Source organism: Lepidochelys olivacea (genome assembly GCF_965140295.1).
Source record: "Lepidochelys olivacea isolate rLepOli2 genome assembly, chromosome: 3".
Taxonomy (NCBI): domain Eukaryota; kingdom Metazoa; phylum Chordata; order Testudines; family Cheloniidae; genus Lepidochelys; species Lepidochelys olivacea.
Window position 1 is genome coordinate 57,085,333 of NC_140413.1, and position 21,026 is coordinate 57,106,358.

The 21,026-nt window shown below is 40.3% G+C and overlaps 1 long non-coding RNA gene across 5 annotated transcripts in view; it reads right to left on the minus strand.

The window, feature by feature from the left end:
* The window catches only part of LOC311518604, a 54,638-nt gene extending 33,809 nt beyond the window's left edge, over positions 1-20,829 (minus strand). Inside the window, exons 1-4 of one of the 5 annotated variants that reach the window (XR_014711046.1) lie at positions 20,548-20,829; positions 19,659-19,841; positions 9,515-9,683; positions 8,921-9,022 (exon numbers count right to left, since the gene is read on the minus strand). This is a non-coding gene — a long non-coding RNA (uncharacterized lncRNA). The other 4 variants (XR_014711047.1, XR_014711048.1, XR_014711045.1 and 1 more) reach the window with 4 other exon arrangements.
* Positions 20,830-21,026: the final 197 nt, after the last annotated feature.

Below are 21,026 nucleotides of genomic sequence, written 5' to 3' on the forward strand. Positions count from 1 at the left end.
CTGTCTGCTGCCAACGGCAATAAACTGCTGCTGTATAGCAATGCAGTACCGCGTCTGCCAGCACCCAGGAGACATACGGTGACGGTTAGCTGAGTGGGCTCCATGCTTGCCGTGGTATGGTGTTTGCACAGGTAACTCAAGAAAAAAAAGGTACAAAACGATTGTCTGCCCTTGCTTTCACGGAAGGAGGGAGGGAAGGGGGGCCTGATGATATTACCCAGAACCACCCACGACAATGTTTTAGCTCCATCAGGCACTGGGATTTCTACCCAGAATTCAAATGGGCGGCGGAGACTACGGGAACTGTGGGATAGCTACCCACAGTGCAATGCTCTGGAAGTCGATGGTTGCCTCGGTACTGTGGACACACTCCGCCGACTAAATGCACTTAGAGCATTTGTGTGGGGACACACACAATCGACTGTAAAAAACGCTTTCTACAAAACCGACTTCTATAAATTCGACCTAATTTCATAGTGTAGACATACCCCAAAACAGAGTAATTTTCTTTAAGAGTTTTACATAATAAAGGTAACTATTGCATTTGTAATTTAAACTCCAAGAGAGCAGAATAAAGGAGAATGCCCAGACACACAAACTCCTCTTTAGAGCCACTCCTTGAAATTGAATAGTTTCCTTGAAAATTCCTTCCCTACCACACACACTCATGCCCTATAAAATGTGAGCACTGGGCTGCTCAGTCAGTGTCTTCTTTACTGGCAATATCATTGAAGTGTATGTTTGGTGATCAATGGCTCCATGTCTAGTTGGCAGCCGGTATCTAGCGGAGTGCCCCAAGGGTCGGTCCTGGGGCTGGTTTTGTTCAGTATCTTCATAAATGATCTGGAGGATGGTGTGGATTGCACTCTCAGCAAGTTTGCAAATGACACTAAAATGGGAGGAGTGGTAGATATGCTGGAGGGTAGGGATAGGATACAGAGGGACCTAGACAAATTGGAGGATTGGGCCAAAAGAAATCTGATGAGGTTCAACAAGGACAAGTGCAGAGTCCAATGCACCGCTACAGACTAGGGACCAAATGGCTAGGCAGCAGTTCTGCGGAAAAGGACCTGGGGTGACAGTGGACGAGAAGCTGGATATGAGTCAGCAGTGTGCCCTTGTTGCCAAGAAGGCCAACGGCATTATGGGATGTATAAGTAGGGGCATAGCAAGCAGATCGAGGGACGTGATTGTCCCCCTCTATTCGACATTGGTGAGGCCTCATCTGGAGTACTGTGTCCAGTTTTGGGCCCCACACTACAAGAAGGATGTGGATAAATTGGAGAGAGTCCAGCGAAGGGCAAAAAAATGATTAGGGGTCTGGAACACATGACTTATGAGGAGAGGCTGAGGGAGCTGGGATTGTTTAGTCTGCAGAAGAGAAGAATGAGGGGGGATTTGATAGCTGCTTTTAACTACTTGAAAGGTGGATCCAAAGAGGATGGATCTAGACTATTCTCAGTGATAGCAGATGACAGGACAAGGAGTAATGGTCTCAAGTTGCAGTGGGGGAGGTTTAGGTTGGATATTAGGAAAGACTTTTTCACTAAGAGGGTTGTGAAACACTGGAATGCGTTACCTAGGGAGGTGGTGGAATCCCCTTCCTTAGAAATTTTTAAGGTCAGGCTTGACAAAGCCCTGGCTAGGATGATTTAGTTGGGATTGGTCCTGCTCTGGACAGGGGATTGGACTAGATGGCCTCCAGAGGTCCCTTCCAACTCTGTTATTCTATGATTCTAATCTAGACCATCCCTGGTGGGTGTTTGTCTAACCTCTTCTTAAAAACCTCCAATGATGAGGATTCTACAACCTTCCTTGGAAACCAATTCCAGCTCTTAACTAGCCTGATGTTTAGAAAGTTTTTCCTAATATCTAACCTAAGTCTCCCCTGCTACAGATTAAGCCCATTTCTTCTTGTCCTACCTTCGGTGGACAGGGAGAACAATTGATCACAGTCTTCTTTATAATATCTCTTAACATATTTGAAGACTTATCTGGTTCCCCTTCAGTCTCCCAAGACTAAACATGCTCTTCTCCCCCCCCCCTTTTTAAAAACCTTTCCTCATAGGTCAGGTTTTCTAAACCTTTACTCATTTTTTTCTCTCCTCTGGACTCTCCGATTTGTCCACATCTTTCCTAAAGTGCTGCACCCAAAACTGGACACAGATCTCAAGCCGAGGTATTACCAGCACAAAGCAGACTGGGACAATTACCTCCTGTGTCTTATATATGACACCCCTGTTAATACATCCCAGAATATTATGTCCCAACTGCATCATGTTGGCTCATATTCAATTTGTGTTCACAAATTCACTATTATCCCCAGATTCTTGTCAGCAATATTACTGCCTAACCTGTTCTTTCCCTGTTTTGGCTTGTGTTCCTTTCCCATTATTTTTAATATTAACTGTGTAAAGCATCTGGTCACAGTTAATCTTTGAATGAGGACTGAAGCAAAATAGGCATTAAACACCTCAGCCTTCTTGGTGTCATCCATAATTAGCTCTCCTTCCCCACTAAGTAGAGGGCCTACACTTTCCTTCATTTTTCTCTTGTGTCTACTGTATTTATAGATACTTTTCTTATTGCGTTTTATGTCCCTTGTTAGGTGCAACTCATTTCGTGCCCTAGCCTTTCTGATTTTATCCCTACACGCTTGCACTATTCTTTTGTACTCATCCTTAGCAATGTGTACGTTTCCACTTTTTGTAGGATTCCTTCTTGATTTTCAGATCACTGAAAAGTCTACAACCATTGAACTGAATTTCTCTCCTCTAACTCTCTCCCGAGTTCTCTCCAACCCAGATTCTCACTTCTCCACTTAACACGGCTCCCACCACGGTCTCTAACAACCTCTTCTTGTAGGTCTCAAGGCTTCTAGTCTATTGTCATCGTCCTTAATCTCTTGGCTGCTTTAAATACCACTGATCAGAGACTTCTTGAAATCCTGTTGTATCCCTCTTCCACACCGTACTTCCAGCTTCTGTGACCATCTACATCTGGTTCTCCTATGTCTCTGGTTATTTCCTCAGCATTTCCTTCAATTGACTCTCCTTCCCCTCCTCCCACAACTTCCACTATCTGTGGAGTCTCTTGGGGATTAGTCCTTTGGGCCCACTTTCTCTCGCCTCCCCACCTCCCACTTCAGAAGATCTTAACTATCCACATGGCTTACTCACAGATCTCTCCCTCCACTTCTGGAGAATCTCCTACATCCAATCCTGAATCACAGTTTGGATCTCTGATGTGGCTCATTGTCAATTCAACAATTAAATTAACTAAAACTAAACTCATCATTCCTCTACAAGTCTCCCCACTCACCAATTCTATTAACAATACCATCATCCTCCAAGTCACTGAGAATCATAACATATCAGTTATCTTTAACTCTGCCTTTTCCCTGGGCATCAAGGCTGCAACCAAGTCTTGCTGCTTCTTCCTCCCTAACATATTCAACATAACATATTCAAGATCTAGCCTTTTATCTGGACATATTGCTTACTGTAATCCAGGCACTTGTTTTCCCTCTTGACTTCCACAATTTCCTCCTCTCTGCCATTTCTGACATCCACCTTGCCCCCTTCAATCTATTCAAAGTTGTGCTGCTAAGATTATCTCCTTGGTTGATTGCTCTGTTCTTGTGGCCCCACCTACCTCTTTGAACCCATTACAAAAATTTCAAGGTTCTTATACTCACATTTAAGGCCCTTTACAACAGTGCCTCTCTCTGCTCATCCACACATTGCAACCTGTCTCCTCTGCTCTACTAATGAAGTCAGCCACAAATCACCTGTCAGTTCCTCTTCCAGCTTTCACAAGCATATGTTTCCATGCCATCCCATATCCATGGAACTAAAGCCGCTACCCTGCCTTCATTCAACTCTATCCTCAAGGCCTACTTCTATCATAATACTTAATGGGAAACTTAACTCAATGGCTAAGTAGAAGGCTAGCAGCGATTATTCATCCTATTTTGTTTATAATTAAAATAAGAATGAAAAGACGGACAACTCAAAGCCATCTACTGTAATGTAGACAGCTAATTTATGCAATGTGTTCTTATGGTTAACCTCTTTCTCTCTCCCTCTCTTCCTCCAATTATCTTTGTTGTAGTTTGTCTTAAAATTAGATTGGAATCTGTGTCCTGAAGAGCTTGTCTCTTATAGTGTGTTGTACAGCTCCTAGTACACTGTACAGCACTGATCCTGACTAGAGCCTCCAAGCACTACTGAAATATAAATAAAACAAACTAAATGAACAGCAAGCCTGCAAATCTACATTAAAGCTGTGTGCTAAAGCATGGATTAGTGATGTTGTGTCAAATATAGATCCCACTTCCTTGACCTCAGAGATATGGCTTTGAAACAGTGCTGGTGCTAGGCATAAGTAGACAAAGCAATTGTGTAGGGCCCCCTAATTACTTTTTTAATGTGTGTTGTGTGTATTCCTGCTTAGGGCCCCCAAACTAGTTTGAATAAGTATGTCAATATAAGTATCGCGTCCAGGAATATTAACTCCTTTATAACACAGAACTACAGTAAGGGTCAAATGTCTTCTTGGTCATTTATTTTTATATAAATATATAGGGAAATACTAAATATATTTTCTTCTGAGAAAGGAAACTGACAAAAGGAATATGCGTTAAAACAGAACTAGGGTTATCTAAACAAATTTAATACACAGATAAATGTTAAAATTTAAGATGAGATATTCAAAATATAAGTGCTTTTCCTGGCAATTTCAATTGAGAATGAGCTTCTGACCCAGTTTTATTTTTCCTTTCTTACCTATGATGAAGTTATGACTTTGCTAACTATAACCCCAATTCTGTGAACTGTTTTGTGCAGCTGAACCCCTGGAGTTTTACGCAAACATAGGGATCCACAAGCACAGGACTTGTAATTGTCTTAAAGCCAGTTTGTTTGTTTTAGAGTCCATTTAATGTTGACTTGTTTGTTTGTTTTGGGGGAAGGGGAAGAAATATCATTAGATTTTATTTTTAAAAAATATTTATACGAGACGCAACATGGTATATGAGCCACAAAAACCAGTCCAATGAAATGCTGCCATTTCCCCCGTATTTTGTTAAAAATGTTGCTCTTCTCCAAGAATGCCGAGTTTTGAATTCTTACTTTACTGTTACAGCCAGTATATTTCTCCCTTTCGAAATTTTGCAAGCTTCACTTTCCTAAAAGGCTTCATTTGAAATTCTATATGAACTATCAAAGATAAGCTAAATACACAGACTCCTCTTATAAAGACCTGATATATGAGCCATACAGTATAAACACTTAGCTGTATGAAACCTACTTTTAGCCTAAACACTTAAAGTTGAGCAAGCATTTTTCTAAGTCAAAGTTCTCACCTTCACTATAATAGTTCAGTGTTCCAGGAATTCCTATTTCATCTAAGATTTTACTGGTTTACATTTCACATCATTCCTTTAAAAAAAAACAAAACATCTATGAACTATTACTAGATATTTTATAGAGACATTTCAAGATACATTAAAAGTCAGACATTTTCACTCTGTTTTAATTCCATGTCTCTGAAACAGACAGAAACCTAGCACACTAAAGGTTTTAAAAGACTGCTATGCTTAGGTGTCAAACATTTCTTGACGTCTGTGACAGCTGGCAGCTGCAAACATCCGACTGAAAGCCCCATCTGCTGCTTCACAGCTTCCAGTCGAGGATGTTTACAGTCGCTCACTGTCAACAGCAATACACACTCCTTAGCTGTTTACTTCACATCATTATCCAACAGGAGGATCCAAGCAAGTTGCTTAAGAAAACTGGTACAACCTCTCTCCATGTTGCCATATTGCTACGTGCAAATGTACAAAGTAGCCTGTTTTCACACATTTTTATTAATAAGATAACTTATGACTTCTAGTGGAATAGTTTGAAACATAGGTATATTTAATACTCAAATGTTATATAATTTAAATATGTCTGTTTTACATATGGTATAGAATTACAGTAAAGATTTATGGAAGAAGTGACTTGCATGCTCTGTTGCAACTTATTGTGAGTCCAAGATACTAATAGAACAGTCATGGTGGTGTTTATTATTGCATTACTATGCAATCCACTAAGTTCACTTATCAGTAACATAAAACTTTTCAGTAAATATAGTGACAGATCTTTTATTAGCCACTGAAACAGAAGATCTAATTTTAAGACTGTTTTAATATAATGATGGGATTGGCTTTCTTCCTTTCTGCAAAGAGGAATGGAAGAAGCTATGTGATCTTAAAATTAACTTATCCAACCTTTGCTCCAGAATGACTGCAGAAGATAACTGGGCGCGGGGGAGGGAGTTAGCATGCTCTGTGAAAACTTATGTAAAGTTTAAATGGGTAATAAAACTTTACTAATTTACTGTTTTGGATAACCAGTTGCCATTAAATCACAGAGTTATCAGAATTACAGTATTTACCACAGAACAAAAAACACAACAATATCTGACATAACGAGTCTCAGTGGTGCAGTTTTGCAGTTGGTTTCTTCATCCTAACTCCTGTTTTCTTATGCAGATAATGAAGGGGGAAAACAGAAGATTAAGAACTCAACTATTTTTCCAAATTAATTCAAAACCATAGAGAATCAGTTACGTGATTAAAGTGGCATAAGTAGGAAGTTATTTTCCTTGGAACTTGCCTTAAAATGAAGTTATATAGCAAACTAACTAGTTTATGGGAAGAATATAGCTGCTTGGAATGCAAAAATCTGTGGTATTTTAAAAAAAACAAATGTGAAGAATCCTCATAAATCACTATTTCAAAACACAGGGGTTATATTTTCTATACTAAGGTTAAGAAAGTTAATCTTCCAGGCAGCAGGTGAAAACAAGCATAATTATGTTGAGGTCTTTCCCTTTATTCACTACCAACTTTGAGCTATTAAAACTTGCTAAGGAACCACATTTTCTCAATGGGTCAAGTCACTAAGGGAACAAAGCAAACTTTATTAACGCTGTGGCAATTCTACATTCCAGGAATTCTTAGCACTTGGCAGCCGTACACTCCAGACCAGAGAGATTGATCCTCCCTCTACATAGCAGAATGACCAAGACTAACTTTGTGAAATTCTCACTAAGATGCTCACTTCAGCGAGTTACAGATAGAATTACTTAATAAATCCCTTTGTAGAGTCTATAGAGCAAAACAAAGGCTAAGAAAATATTTCCTTGATTATGGACTCTTAAAAACTCTTGTAAAATGTAATCCAAGCAGAAAACGAGTGAACACACACCGTACAACACAATGCACACTGAGTGCAGAACTAGATATAATTCAGTGATAGCAGAGGGCAAAGATTTCAGTTTAATTACACCTTGTCACAAACTGAAGATTAATAAATTTACAGATAGAAGGCTAATCTAATATCTACAATTCATTAATAGAAAAAATGTGGGGGTGAGGTGTGGGAAGAGAAAGATTAACAAGATCTTAGTTGTTTGAATTCATTAGATGAAGGACACTGTGTCACAACAATACATTGTATCATTTTCCTCATGTATAGTTCCCTTTCAACTATTGCAAGAAACAGATTAGATCTATATTAAAGTCAAAGCAAGGTCACATCTAAAATGTGAGCCAGTTTTACCAGTAAAGTAATGCCCATTTATGCAAGACAATTTAAGATTAGGTGTTTCCACTATATGATAATTTTCCAATTTATATTATGCACAATTTGTATACTGTAAAGTAATTCATTTAGCAGGATAATGTAACATTTACAGCATTAAATAAAATGTGTTAAAAGACAGAAATATCAGGTAATTAAAGCTTTTTATGTATTAGTGGTGTAGATGCAGAGATTCTGAATGGCCATGACTGAGAAATTAAAGAGAGTGTTCCAACAGGCTAATACACTTTTGGGATGGTCTTCATAAACTTGTGCCTTTATGTTCACATCTTAGCATGATAACTTTCCATATTACCAGTGGTAGTACAACTAAGGAAGTTTTGGTCATAAGCCCATTGAGTTTTTCACAGAACAACAAATAAAAATTATATGAATTATCTGGTGAAGGAGGTATAGAAGGGCAAGAGAGAATTGTTATTAAAAAAAGGCAACACAAAACTGTCACTCAAATTATACTCATGATACAATTGAAAGTTAGCTGGGCAACTAAAATGGCTTCACTTTTCTACCACCAGAAGCATGGATAGAATGACGCAGGCAAATGCATAAAGGTAAATTATAGTAATTCAGTTAAATTAATCTAATGTCAAAATGCTAACAAAATAAATAATACAAACCAAAACATGTAGAATTTACAAGACCCATGATAAAAAAAAAGTCACTCCTTCGCATGTTGCAACCCATTCCCCAACAGTATGTTGTCTACTTATTACAACTTATGTGGACAGAGACTTTGTTCTCATATTTAACATTAATCCAAAGTTCTTCATCCTTCCATTTCTATCACATAGAGTATAGGCAAGGATAAGTGAGAAATTACAACTTAATTTGGTATTCACTTTTTCTGTGAGACAGTGCACTATTTGTTGGTAGCTTTTATTCCCAACTCTGAGATGTTTGTGCCTGTTCTGAAATGCCTTTCACTCAGTATTTTAGAGCTGTGGGTTGATATGCAGATTCCAATGCATTGAGCAAACATGAGTGCAGTTGCAGTCAGGTGAAATTCAGCACAGTATTTTCCATCTCACTTTGGTAAAGTGACAGTTCAGACATCTTAATAGGAAAGATTTATCTGTTTCCCAAAATACAACTTGAACAACACTTAGTGCTTTATGTCAGATGCCTCCCCATATTGTCTGATGTAAGTTTCACTTTTTAATGTGGTTTATTTAGGAGGGTGAATAATATACTGAGTTATATACAAGTCTTAAAACAATAATCTCCATGTGGAAATATTTGGGGGGGGGGGCAAAAACCCAGGAACTTACTTGTTGGGTCCAATTCTTCCCATTTCAACTTCCATTATAATTTATTTAAGCTGCACACTCAATCAGGGAACACCACACTGCATGGCCATTAAGAGAAGATTCCTGGAAATTCAAGACATGAACTGTATTATACATTTACAAAAATTAGTTGAATGGATTATTGTAATTACAGAAGCTCAGTTAGGATTTCATATCATCTGGCTCCCATCATTAAAATTGTTTTCTAGAAGTGAATTAAAACAAGTTTGAAGTCAAATAGTTGGATTGGAGAGCAAGTGTCACTTTACTGTTCTATGTTTTAGAACACTACATTAGGAAATTGACTTATTGGCTGATAATGGTTGTCCGAAACTGACTCCCCTGGCCTCCTTCAGCAGGTGTTGAAAAAGATTTAACTGCTTGTGTAGAAACAGTTTTAGGACCGTTTCGGAAAGCTTACAAGACCCAATTGGGCACAAGACTAAAGTAAGTGATAATACCACACAGATCTAGTGCCAATACCTGCTAAGAAAACCTATCAATTCTTAAAATATTTTTAGGAAATTTATACATAAAGTTTTCCTAGCCACTCAAGAGGTTTCCAGGTAAACTCACTCTGCATCTATGATCTGTGACAGAAGTATCCACAATGAAGTGGATGCAATTTTCATGTGGTAATGTGAAATAGCAAGTTGCTGTGGCTAGTAGTTTGGAGTAGGGAAATGGTTATTCCTGAAGTTGCACACTCAGCAGCTGGTTCCTATCTTCAGTACTTCTGGTGGAACTGTTACAAAGAGAAGAAACACAATTACTGAAATGCCACTATTGAGTACCTTGCAAACTTTTTTCGGTAAATTGACTAAAGGTAGATACAGGTTTCCCAGATTTGCTATCTGCCCCAGTAAATTGTAGTCTTTGGCTTTGAAATCTGTCTACACTGTAAGCTAGAGGTGTCCCCTGTCTGTGTAACCGTACTCTCAGTAGCTCTCATCAAGCCAGTGTGAGTATCCACAGCAGTGTAGCTTTGGCAGCACTGTTGGCAGAGCCGTGCCAAGTACATACCTACCGGTTTTAGTAACTCGACCGCTGCCAACAGAGTACAGCAGCTATATTGCTATTTATACTTGCATTAGCTCGATGAGCGCTACTGTGAATATGCATACACAAGCAGGGAAGTCACACACCCCTTGCTTGCCTAAAACTGAACAGAGAAACAGTGAGGAAAAAAGTACAGGCACAGCAGGATTATATACCGTATATACTCGTTCGTTAACCCATTCGTTTATAAGCCAACTCCACCAAGATAGATAGGTAAAAATAGTAAAAACTGTATGACCTTTTCATAAGCTGACCCTATATTTCAGGGGTTGGCAAACTTTGGCTCCCGGCCCATCAGGGTAAGCCACTGGCGGGTCAGGATGTTTTGTTTACCTGGAGCATTCGCAGGCACAGAGCCCCTCAGCTCCCAGTGGCCGGGGTTTGCCATTCCCAGCCACTGCAGATGCTCCAAGTAAACATATTTTCTGCACGTTATATTTTGTGAAATGTATGGGTCAAATGTCATGCAGATCTGCAGCACTGCTCTTTTGGTATTCTTTTCAAGGCAATCTAGTCCACTAAACAAAGCCATTGCAACTTTAAAAGGCTGCAGTATTGACATCAATAAATGGGTCGGCAAACATTGGCTCCCAGCCTGTCAGGGTAAGCCAGGTCGGGATGTTTTGTTTACCTGGAGCGTCTGAGGCATGGAGCCCCTCAGCTCCCTGTGGCCGCGGTTCGCCATTCCCAGCCAACAGTGCCACTTCCTGCAGCTCCCATTGCTTGGGAACGGCGAACCGCAGCCACAGGGAGTGGAGGGGCTCCATGCTTGTAGACGCTCCAGGTAAACAAAATTACAATGTATTAAATATTCAATTCAATGATTTCATAGAGTTCAAAAAAATCATCAAATTTTGGTTTAGACCCGTTTATAAGCCAACCCCCGCTCTTTGATGCATCACTTTTTTACCTAAAATATTCGGCTTATGAACGAGTATATACACTAGATTAAGTTTATTTCTTTTTCCACATTAACCTAATTTCATTAATGTAAATTATTTACATCAGAAGCACTAACTATGATACTGAAATTACAGAAAATATCTTTGAGAATTGAGCTCACCTCATTTTAAGCTTTCCTTTCTACTTTTCTTACATCCCTCCTTTTGTGTCTTCAGCCCACAGCATCCCACATTTGGGCTTCAGACAGTTGAGAAGCACAGTCAGGGCTGAAAAAAACCCCACTGGCCCACAGCAAATAGACAGCTTTCCCAATGTCATTTTCTGCAGAAACTAAACTTTGATTTTTGAAAAATTAAGTTTCTAGCCCTTAAGATTGAGAATAAAGCCTTCTAAATGCAAATCTGGGATAAATTAATGAAATTCTTTATTACTAAGCCTGCAGACAGGTAGTTCCAGGGCTTCTCCTACTGCTCAGAGCTGTCCCTGGCTGAAGTGAGTGAAAACCAACCACTATATTTTCAGAGTTGTTTTTCCAGATTCCTGTGAGCAGCATTTAAAGTGACAAGAATCAAATCAATTTCATTCTACTGCTGTCTGAGACAGCCTGGAGCAGCCACAAGAGGAGGCAGATCCAAAAAACTGACACTTGAGGCAGGTAAGAGTGGCAAAGATACATGCCTCTATTGCAGCAACTATGAGTACAGCTGGGCAGGAAACAGTTTGCACAATTTCAAAAAGTTTTACCATCCCCTATCAGATGAAGAGCTGAAATTTCAAATTTTCACACACTGAAAAGCCAATTAAAAAAAAATTGGATCAGATCAAATGAAACATTGTGAATTTCAAAACATGTTTTGATTTTAAACTTTTGTTTCAAAATTTAAGTTACACAACAGTGTAAAAACAAAAAAAAATGAAGTCATTCCTAACCAAAAAAATGTTTACATTTCAAGTATCAAAAAAATTTGGTTTTGACCAAAAAAACCTTAATCTTCCCATGAAAAGGTTTTGCTTCAATGAACTGGCATTTTTCTACAGTAAAAAGTTTCATCCAAAAATTCCTGACCAGCTCTAACCAGGAACCTGGGGAAGGGGGAAAGTAACAGAGAAGCCCCAACAACTGTTGAAACCACTGAGAAGGGAGCAGGGAAACTGGGGCTGGGGTCAGCTGGAATATTGCTTATTTCTTCTGAAAGCCAGAGAAGAGGCAGAGAGAGCTACATCAAGTTACAGACACCTACTAGCATGAGTTTCATACAAAAGATGGAGCCACCCAAGGGGAGTTCAAGATCTGTAGTCAGAAGAATCCCAACTCCCTCCTATATAGGAATTTGTCCCTAGGGAGTAGAACACCTGCTCTTTCATTGCCATTTCTGGCCAGTAAATTTTTTCTCTGGTTATTAGGGTCAGGTAAGCATGTCCAGGTCCTACAGGTGCCTGGATAAATATATGAGGGAAGAACCGATGGGATAAGTTAGAACAGAAAAATATGGGAGCAAGGGAAGGTGGGGGGGGGGGAGAGTTTTTAGGAGAAGATGACAGTAGAGAAAACACAGTATAGGGACAAAGAATTAAAAAGGTGATAGAAGGAAAGAAGAAAAGGGAGAAACAAGAGCGCTCATGATGATCCACTGTGAACATACAACAAAAGCAAGAAAAATGTAGCAAATATGACCTGTTAAATAACACTCAAATATATTTTACAAATTTCACCAGTATTCAGTGAATAATAACAAACACCTTTTGTAAAACACAGCCAGCTCCAGGTGAGCAAACGCTATACAGAAAATACATTAGATGAATATAGATGGAATTCACTGAATATATTCAATAATTTTTTTTTCTGCTGTTTGATCAGTCCTATCAGTAAGTTAACATTAAATAATAAATTTGATTTACGTCTACAGTTCACTACAGAACACATGAACGGTACAAAATTGTTTTAGTCTTTTAAATTTCAAGGATTGGGCACAGATAGTTTTCACTCTGGTAGGTATGTGTTAGGTGACTATTTCAAGCCCTAGGTATGGTTAAATATTGACATACCTCTGTAGAAGAAAACTGAGGCCTAAGACTCCTTTACACCACTCTACCAGAGAAAAAGGTCTAGTGGGCTAGAGCGCTAATTTATGGTTGGGGAGACGCTCATGCAAGTCATTGCTCCACTAGACTTTCCATGTGACCACGGGCAAGTCACTTGGGGAAAGAAGCGAAGCACAGAAGCATATCTTCAAACTAGGGATAGTACATCCCTACCTCACAGGGTTGTTGGGAGGATAAATATATTACAGATTGTGAAGTGCTCAGATACTCCTGTAATGGGGGCCATATGAGCACATAAGATAAGAGCCTTTAATGAGGCAAAAGGTAGCCTCTAGGTGTACTCAATGAAGGACAGCCTCCCTAGATGGCATAAAGCTGCCACAATGATGTCAGCCCCCACATAGTAGCATTCCAGGGCAGGGAGTGGGCAACTGCAGAGTGCCCCGTGCTTTAACTAGTTTTGGCTTCCCACTGCCTGGAGACAGCTCTAAATTTGCATCAGGCAGGCCCCTGGCTTCCCCATGAAGAGAGAGAACACAAAGTGGTGTAAAGCACCTTTGCCTCTCCATTGCCACTCTTCCTGTGCAGAAACAGAGAGCAGGAATGCCTAGACACCTAGGAACAATTAGCTCAAATCACGGCAGGGTCTAGTTAGTCTCAAATGATTAGATATTGATAAGCTGACTTCCACTCTATTACTGTACAGAGATCTTTTTAGTCAAGATCTTAACAAGCAGAGATCTGTGGGGATTTCACAGATCCCATAGCATTTTTGTAAGAGCAAGATTTTGAACTAATGCTTTTAGTCCAACTTTTCTCACTAAAAAGTAGTGCAATGTATTAGCTGGTTACTAACTTCACACCCATCGTATTTATGTACCAGTTTGTGCCACACAACAGGAAATCTTGGGCATTGCACTGACAAAGCAATTCAACTATTTTCTGGGTGTTCTGCACAAACTATAATCAATAAAACCACATAATAAAGTGGTTTTATAAGAGGCTTGTTTATAAGGAAGTGCATAGCTAAAATATGGGAACATTCTTGTTCTTAAAGAAGCACAAGTCATAGTAAATGAACTCTAATTGTCATCAAATATAGAGTGGGGTATTCACTGCAAGCCAAACCTGCTTGAATTCTAGCTCTCAGTTGCTTTATGAAGGATTCCCTGTTCCTGGGTATCAATATTGCATTGAGGCGAGCAGGGTGAAGAGAAGTACACCTAAAAGCCAGTTAACGCCTGTATGTTCCTGTGGTTGGTAATTAAATACCGTGACCCAGGGGACAAAGTGTTGACATTTATTGCCTGGGTCATGGACCTGAAATCCTGTTAATGTTATACCTTTAAAGTTCCTATTACCTCCAGTGCAATTACTGATTAAAGAGTTACTTCTTATAGCTTTTCTAGAAGTAGAGGAAAATGTAACTGAGTCAAAAAGTTATATGTTTAAAGAAAAAAAAGCACCAGTTAAAAGATCCCTACTAGACCAACTATCTTAGGAAAAGGGGTTTAGCTATTTAAATAGGCCACTTAAATAAGACATAGTTAGGGCTAACTTGCCCTCTGTGCACTAGTTAGTATGCAATTCTCACATTTCCCCCAGTACCGACACATTGGAATTTTAAACCAGGAAGGGGTGAGTAAAAAGGTCAAGTGAGCCTTCATTTTTTTAAATGTCATGTTCTTATCCAGTCACTGGAGGTCAGAATTATCTGGTTTATTTCCTCTCTTCTTACTCCAGCCCTTCCCCCACTGGTTATAACTTGCAGACACAGCACTTAAAGTATCCTCTTAATATTTCAGATATTTTCTTCCTACTCTCTGAAAGCCCAGTGTAAACTCTAAAGAACAACTACTATACATTTTAGATCTATTGTAGTAACGTGATAAAGAATTATGAAGGATGACATAAGAACTGTGTTGTTGTTGAATGGCAGAACAATGGCTCAATGATTAGAGCTGGGAAAGGCAGGATCAACAGACTCCTTTTCCTGACTTTGCCAGTGAGTTAATATAACAATACAAAAGGGGCCCTTTGAGCTCTAAATGCTGTACAAATGCATAAGAAATGTGGAGATTTCCAAAGCTAACTAAGGGATTTGTCCTCACTTTGAAATTGTGTGTTGTGTGGTGGAGTGTACTAGTTGGCTTTGAAAACCTTGACCCTGTTCCCTTCCCCAAAGGGCTTACAATTTATATATGGCCCTCATCATAGTAGTATCTGAGTACCTGATGTTATTAATGGATTTGTCCTCGAAACACTGCAGTGGTGTAGTGAAGTATCATCTCCATTTTACAGACATGAAACTGAGGTACAGGGTAGGTTAAGTCAGTGGTTCTCCACCAGGGTACACAAAGGTCTTCCATGATGTACATCAACTTAAAAATTTCATACAGACAAAATGAGAAAGTAATTTTTCAGTAGTAGTGTGCTGTGACACTTTTATAGTTTTATATCTGATTTTGTTAGCAAGTAGTTTTTAAGTGAGGTGAAACTTGGGGTACACAAGACAAATCAGACTCGTGAAAGGGGTACAGTAGTCTGGAAAGGTTGAGAACCACTGGGTTAAGTGAGACTTCTCCTAGGTTACAGAAGAAATCTGTGGCTGAATCAAGAATTGAACCCAAGTTTCCTGAGTCCAAATCAATAATGCTCACTTGGTAAGAGTGCTTCCAGATCCTTGGTTGAAAGGGCGTTCTAAATGCAAAAAATTAGTACCATTTAAAAAAACAATGAAACCTTTTTCTAATGTAACTGTTAGTTAATATATACTGGTAAGTAATTTATAGAGGGTTTTCTTCATTAAGGGCTTGTCCGCACAGCCCTGCAGTCAGGATTACCGGGGTGTGAATTCTAGAAAGAGGAGTTTGTTAGTTTCACCTAATTCCTAAAAGGTAGCTCACAAAATCACCCCACAATATTATCTCCCAACAATAGCAGTCAGAGGCTTTGATAGCAAATGATTTTAAAAGATTTGTGTTAGACACACAATCAACATAGGTCTGACTGGTGTTTTGGTTAAAAAAAAAACCGAACAGGGCACTAAGATATATTCACTTCTATTTTGAGGAAATACCTGTCAGTCATGATTTTATCACTTGCATATCTTGCAAGTCTCCTGCTGCTTGCATGGAAAGAATACTATCCTCAGGCACAGGAAAATGTGGTACATTTTGCCATTTTCCATCTTGTACTAGAAACTTTTTAACTCAGGCAGAGCATGAAGTGTTAGGAATTATTTTTAAACTATTCATTCAACAGGAGGCCCTCCTGAGAAATAGGACTTTACTCCAGTTATACAACCTTACATACTTCAGTGAAATTTATATTAGTTTTGCCAGTCCTTATTCTGGCAAAGCTCACATCAGCCTCACGGTGAGGACTGTAGGATCATCCTCCTTAGCTGCATTTGTATAATCCAGGAGTACTACAAAACGAAAGTATATCAGTTATGGAGTACAGAGAATTTTAGCTCATCCTTCCATAGACACCAACATGATTAAACTAAGTTACTTGGGGTTTTTCTCAATTTATTTCATCAACTTCACCAAAATACAGACACACTATAGTTTTATTTTAGTGTTTCACCTAGATCACTAGTGATGTGGTAAATTAATTACCTATCAGAACTTTCTGATCTGTAAGGTATTTTTTTAAAATAAATCTTGTGTGTGTGTTGATCCTCTTTCCCACCGAGAGTCCCTGCACAGAGTGAAGTATTCAGGGGTCTGCCTGCACCCATGCAGTAGCAGGATTGAAACTTAAGAACGAGCCTGAAAAACCAATTTCTGATTTTGCAATGTACACAGCCTATTCAGGATCAAGTGTTCTGGGTTTTCCTTTTTTCAGCATCAAGAAAATAGTTTAGAAATCCATACAACCACCACTCTCTTTTGGAGCCCAATCTTTTTAAGTACAGTCTTACATTGAATTAATCAATTAATTTTCAATGGTAGTGTCCCAGAGATGAAGGGCTATTGATATTAGGAACGACAGGTATTAGATTTCACTGTCTGCATTTACATGGTTAATGCTTTTCTTACCATAAAGAAAGATTACTTGTAAAACTGGATACGCAAGAACACAAGAAAAGAAAATTTAGCTCTAATCTACAAACTACACAAAAATCCCAGAAACGCTAAGACATACAGCAGGAGATATTACCTCGGTTACAAATCTGGCCTTTAGAACATAGATATAATAGAAATTAATCCTCAATTAGATCCCTTACTAGCAGCTTCTCAGTAATATTGCTATTTTGAGTATCTGTACAATTTTTGGTTAAAAACAGTCCTGTGACTAAGAGCCATAATGCAGTAGTAAGAGTTTTATCTCACATATACTACTATTAGCATTTAGATCTAAGTTTTTTCAAAACCAACCTTTTATATTCAGAATTTTATTATTAAGACAACTAGATTTTACTTTAAAAAGACGCTAACGTGAAGGTTTATACAGCAAATATTGAAACCCTGCATTTAAATTTGTGCTAGACAAATATAACCTTCAAACCTTTCAAGGTTACCTTTCCCTATTTGAAAATGCTTCAGGAAAGAGAAAAAATGCAGTTTAAGGAGACAAGAATTTCCATTACTCTCTAACTAGAGGCCACACCCTACACAACAATTAATGACATGAAAGAATTTTGATTCAAAACTCTACAACAAGTATCCAGCCTGAGGCAAAGTAAAACTTTTTCATTTTCAGAGAAGAAAAGAAACTCTTACTCAATAAGTAGCAATTATGCTGTAGAATTTATATGCTGAGCACGACTGAATGTAAGAACACGAGAGCAGTCAACCATAGCTTCAGCGCTTTGAGTATGATTAACAGAATGAACTTTAAAAGGTCAATTAAATGTCAACAAATTTTAGAGAGAGATTCTTCTTAAATTTGGTCAATGTGTAATGGCACCCTCTAAATCAGTAATGTCATCTTTACATTTAAATTCTACACAACCTAAATTTATGTATGCACATATAGGATAGATAAATACTAATTAATCTACAGAAAATAAGTTATGTTGTTGGCTTTAATACGACTAAACTGTCTGTCTTTTATTAGTTTAATCAAGTACACTGAGACACCCTTTTTTCATTTCTTTCTAATCCTCAAGGAGAAAAAACAGTTTGTTTCACAGGATGAAAGCCTAGTAAATTACAACATTAGAACGAAGAGGCCTTCTGAGAACACAACTAGTACCTTAGGTGGCTGTAACTTTTGAAGAACATAACTCTGTCACAAGTTTGGAAAAAGAGACTGTGACCACAATAATAAATAATGATTTTAAAAAGATCACATATGTATTTTATTTTGCCTCTTCACTGTCACTTATCTTCATAGGTAAGTTTTTAGTGGCTAGAGATTCTGGGAACATCTTAAAGCTGGATTTTCAGTGGATCGGTGTTCAACGCTTTCTGAAAATCAGGCACCTAATGGCATCTCAAATTGGATACCCAAAATCACTGGTCATTTTTGAAATTGTAGGCCTTTATCTATTCGTACAAGGCCTAGCACAATGGGGGACAAACCCTGATTAGTCTCAGGAAACTACTGTCGCAAAAACAATCATATCAATACCAGTTTTCATCAGCAAGACTTTCAAAATACAGTTAAAATAAAAGATAAATATATAAAATAAAAGATTTTTATGGGTGAATGAGGGGACAACAGAGGGAGACAGTGCAGAGTCACTTTTTCTGTAATTAAAAAGGGATACAGTTTTCTGTAACGGCACTTGATAGAACTACATAATGATGCATTACACATTCCTCCACAGGCACGTTTTAATTCCTAACATAAATAATGGATTTGAAGAAAGGATGTTGCTGCACATACTAATCTGACAAAAAAAGAAAACACTCCAGAGGGTTTGAGAACAGTCAAGATTAGTTTACATGGTCAACAATCACATGACAGCAGTATTAAACTTTGAAGTAAATGTATACAAGTAGAATTACTTTGAAAATGTAAGAAAATACTTTCCAGAGTTAGAGATCTGATGTATTCAGAGTAGCAGCCGTGTTAGTCTGTGTCCGCAAAAAGAAAAGGAGGACTTGTGGCACCTTAAAGACTAACCAATTTATTTGAGCATAAGCTTTCCTGAGCTACAGTTCACTTCATCAGACTGCATGCATTCGATGAAGTGAACTGTAGCTCAGGAAAGCTTATGCTCAAATAAATTGGTTAGTCTCTAAGGTGCCACAAGTCCTCCTTTTCTTTTTGTAGATCTGATGTAGTTTATCTTGAGGGTTTTTTTGCACACTGATGTTGCCTGTGCATGCCCACTCCCATAAATTATTTTTAAAAAAATAATTTAACTTTTAATTATTTTAAATGAGGCATGGTTAGATTATTTTTCCTCTGGATGGTTATCTACACAAACTAACATCTGTTAAGAATATGTTACTATGGTACCTCAGAGGATCAAAGCCACAGATGATTTTAAGTTTGGTCATATTTTAGTAAAGCTATGTTTAACACAGATAAATACTAGACATAATTAAAGTTACAAAACACAAGTATGCAGATGTCAGATATCCTTAAGACTGAAATTACGCAATCATTTTAAGCAGCTCTTCAAATTGTTTTCAAGCCTTCCTTAAACTCAAGACACTTTCAGCTAAGTATAAGGATATAGTAATGTCTATGGGTCAGGCATCAAAGGACATTGGAGTTCAAAATATAGTTGCTACACGTAATTTCTTTCTACCTGCTCCCGTTTTTGTTCCTGCCAGAAAACAGAAAACTCCTGTATGCAGTGCAGAGTAAACCAGAGCTGGGGGCAAAAAGCAGGCGAGGGTGGGTTGAAGTACCAGTCGCTGCACCTGCAGATCTCACTCCAGCGGCGTCCTGTTCAGCAGCACTTGCGAGTAGTGTTACAGCGCGGGGCAGGCTGGAACCAAACCACAACAGATGAGACCCAGCAGACAGGTTGCTCCTACCTCTGGGGTCACCTCTGGAGTTCGCCCCCGCTGCTCTGCCCGGCAGAGAAGGGGCAGGCAGGGAAGCAGCCCGGGCCACCGGCAGTCCAGACCCGAGAGGGGGATCAGAGGCGCCCACTCGCCCCAGCCGCATTTCAGACAAGTTGCAAACGCCCTGCAGAAAAGTTCCCAGGCGCCGCGGCTGCTTCTCCGGCTGCAGCGGCGGCTCCGCTGCCCCCTCCCCGAGGGAAGCCGGTCACCCAAGCGGAGCTCAGACGGCCAGAGCCGCCCGCGCCCGCCTCAGGTGGGAGAGCACCGGCCAAGGGCGGCCGGGCGGGGGACGAGGCCGCCGTCCCCGGGAAACGCCTCTCAGGGCGAGTCCCAGCGCGGGCTGGCGGGACTGGTGCCTGCTCCCGGCCAGGGCAGGTCCGGGGCGCGCCTGCCCGCCCTCCCCCGCCGCCCAGAGCAGCGGCACGCCCAGGGCTGGTCCAGAGGAGCGAGCAGCGCCCCCTCTCCCTACCTGGGCCAGCTCCCGACGGGCTGCAGCCCAAGCTCCCAGCGAAGTTCCCGGCTCCAGCAAAGTTCCCGTAGGCAGGGGGGCTGCTCGGCTGTGGGGCGCACTGCGGCTCAGCCCCGCCCCCTCGGGAAGGAGAGGGGACAGGAGTGGGAGCCACTTACCCGGACCAGGGGTGGGGAGGAGGCGCCCAGCCCTGGGAAAACAGCCCCCTCCCTCGGGAGCCGGGCGGCAGCTGGGCCAGAGGGGGCTGGGCATTGTCCTCCCTCCCCGGAGCGTCCTTCGGGCAGGCGGGCGAGCGCAGCTGCCGTCGGCTCAGACTCCTCCTTCCCTCGCCATGTTCTTTGTGTGTGTCGCTTTGGCCATTTCCCCCGACAGCGGCGGGCCTGGCAGCTCCAGCTCCCCTCAGCGGAGCCCCCAGCAGCAGCGAGAGGCGGGGGTGAGCCGCCGGAGACATAACAGCTGCCCGAGCTGCAGGTGACTGGGCATGACTCCGCTCCCCCCCTCCCAATAAACCAAAGGGGATTCCGTCCCCTCCATCCTGACTCCTCCAATTAGCTCACGGGGAAGGGGGCAAGACAAGCCAATGAAATGCCAGCAAGCCCGGAGAGTCCCATTAGGATGAGCCAATAGAAGGGAGAGA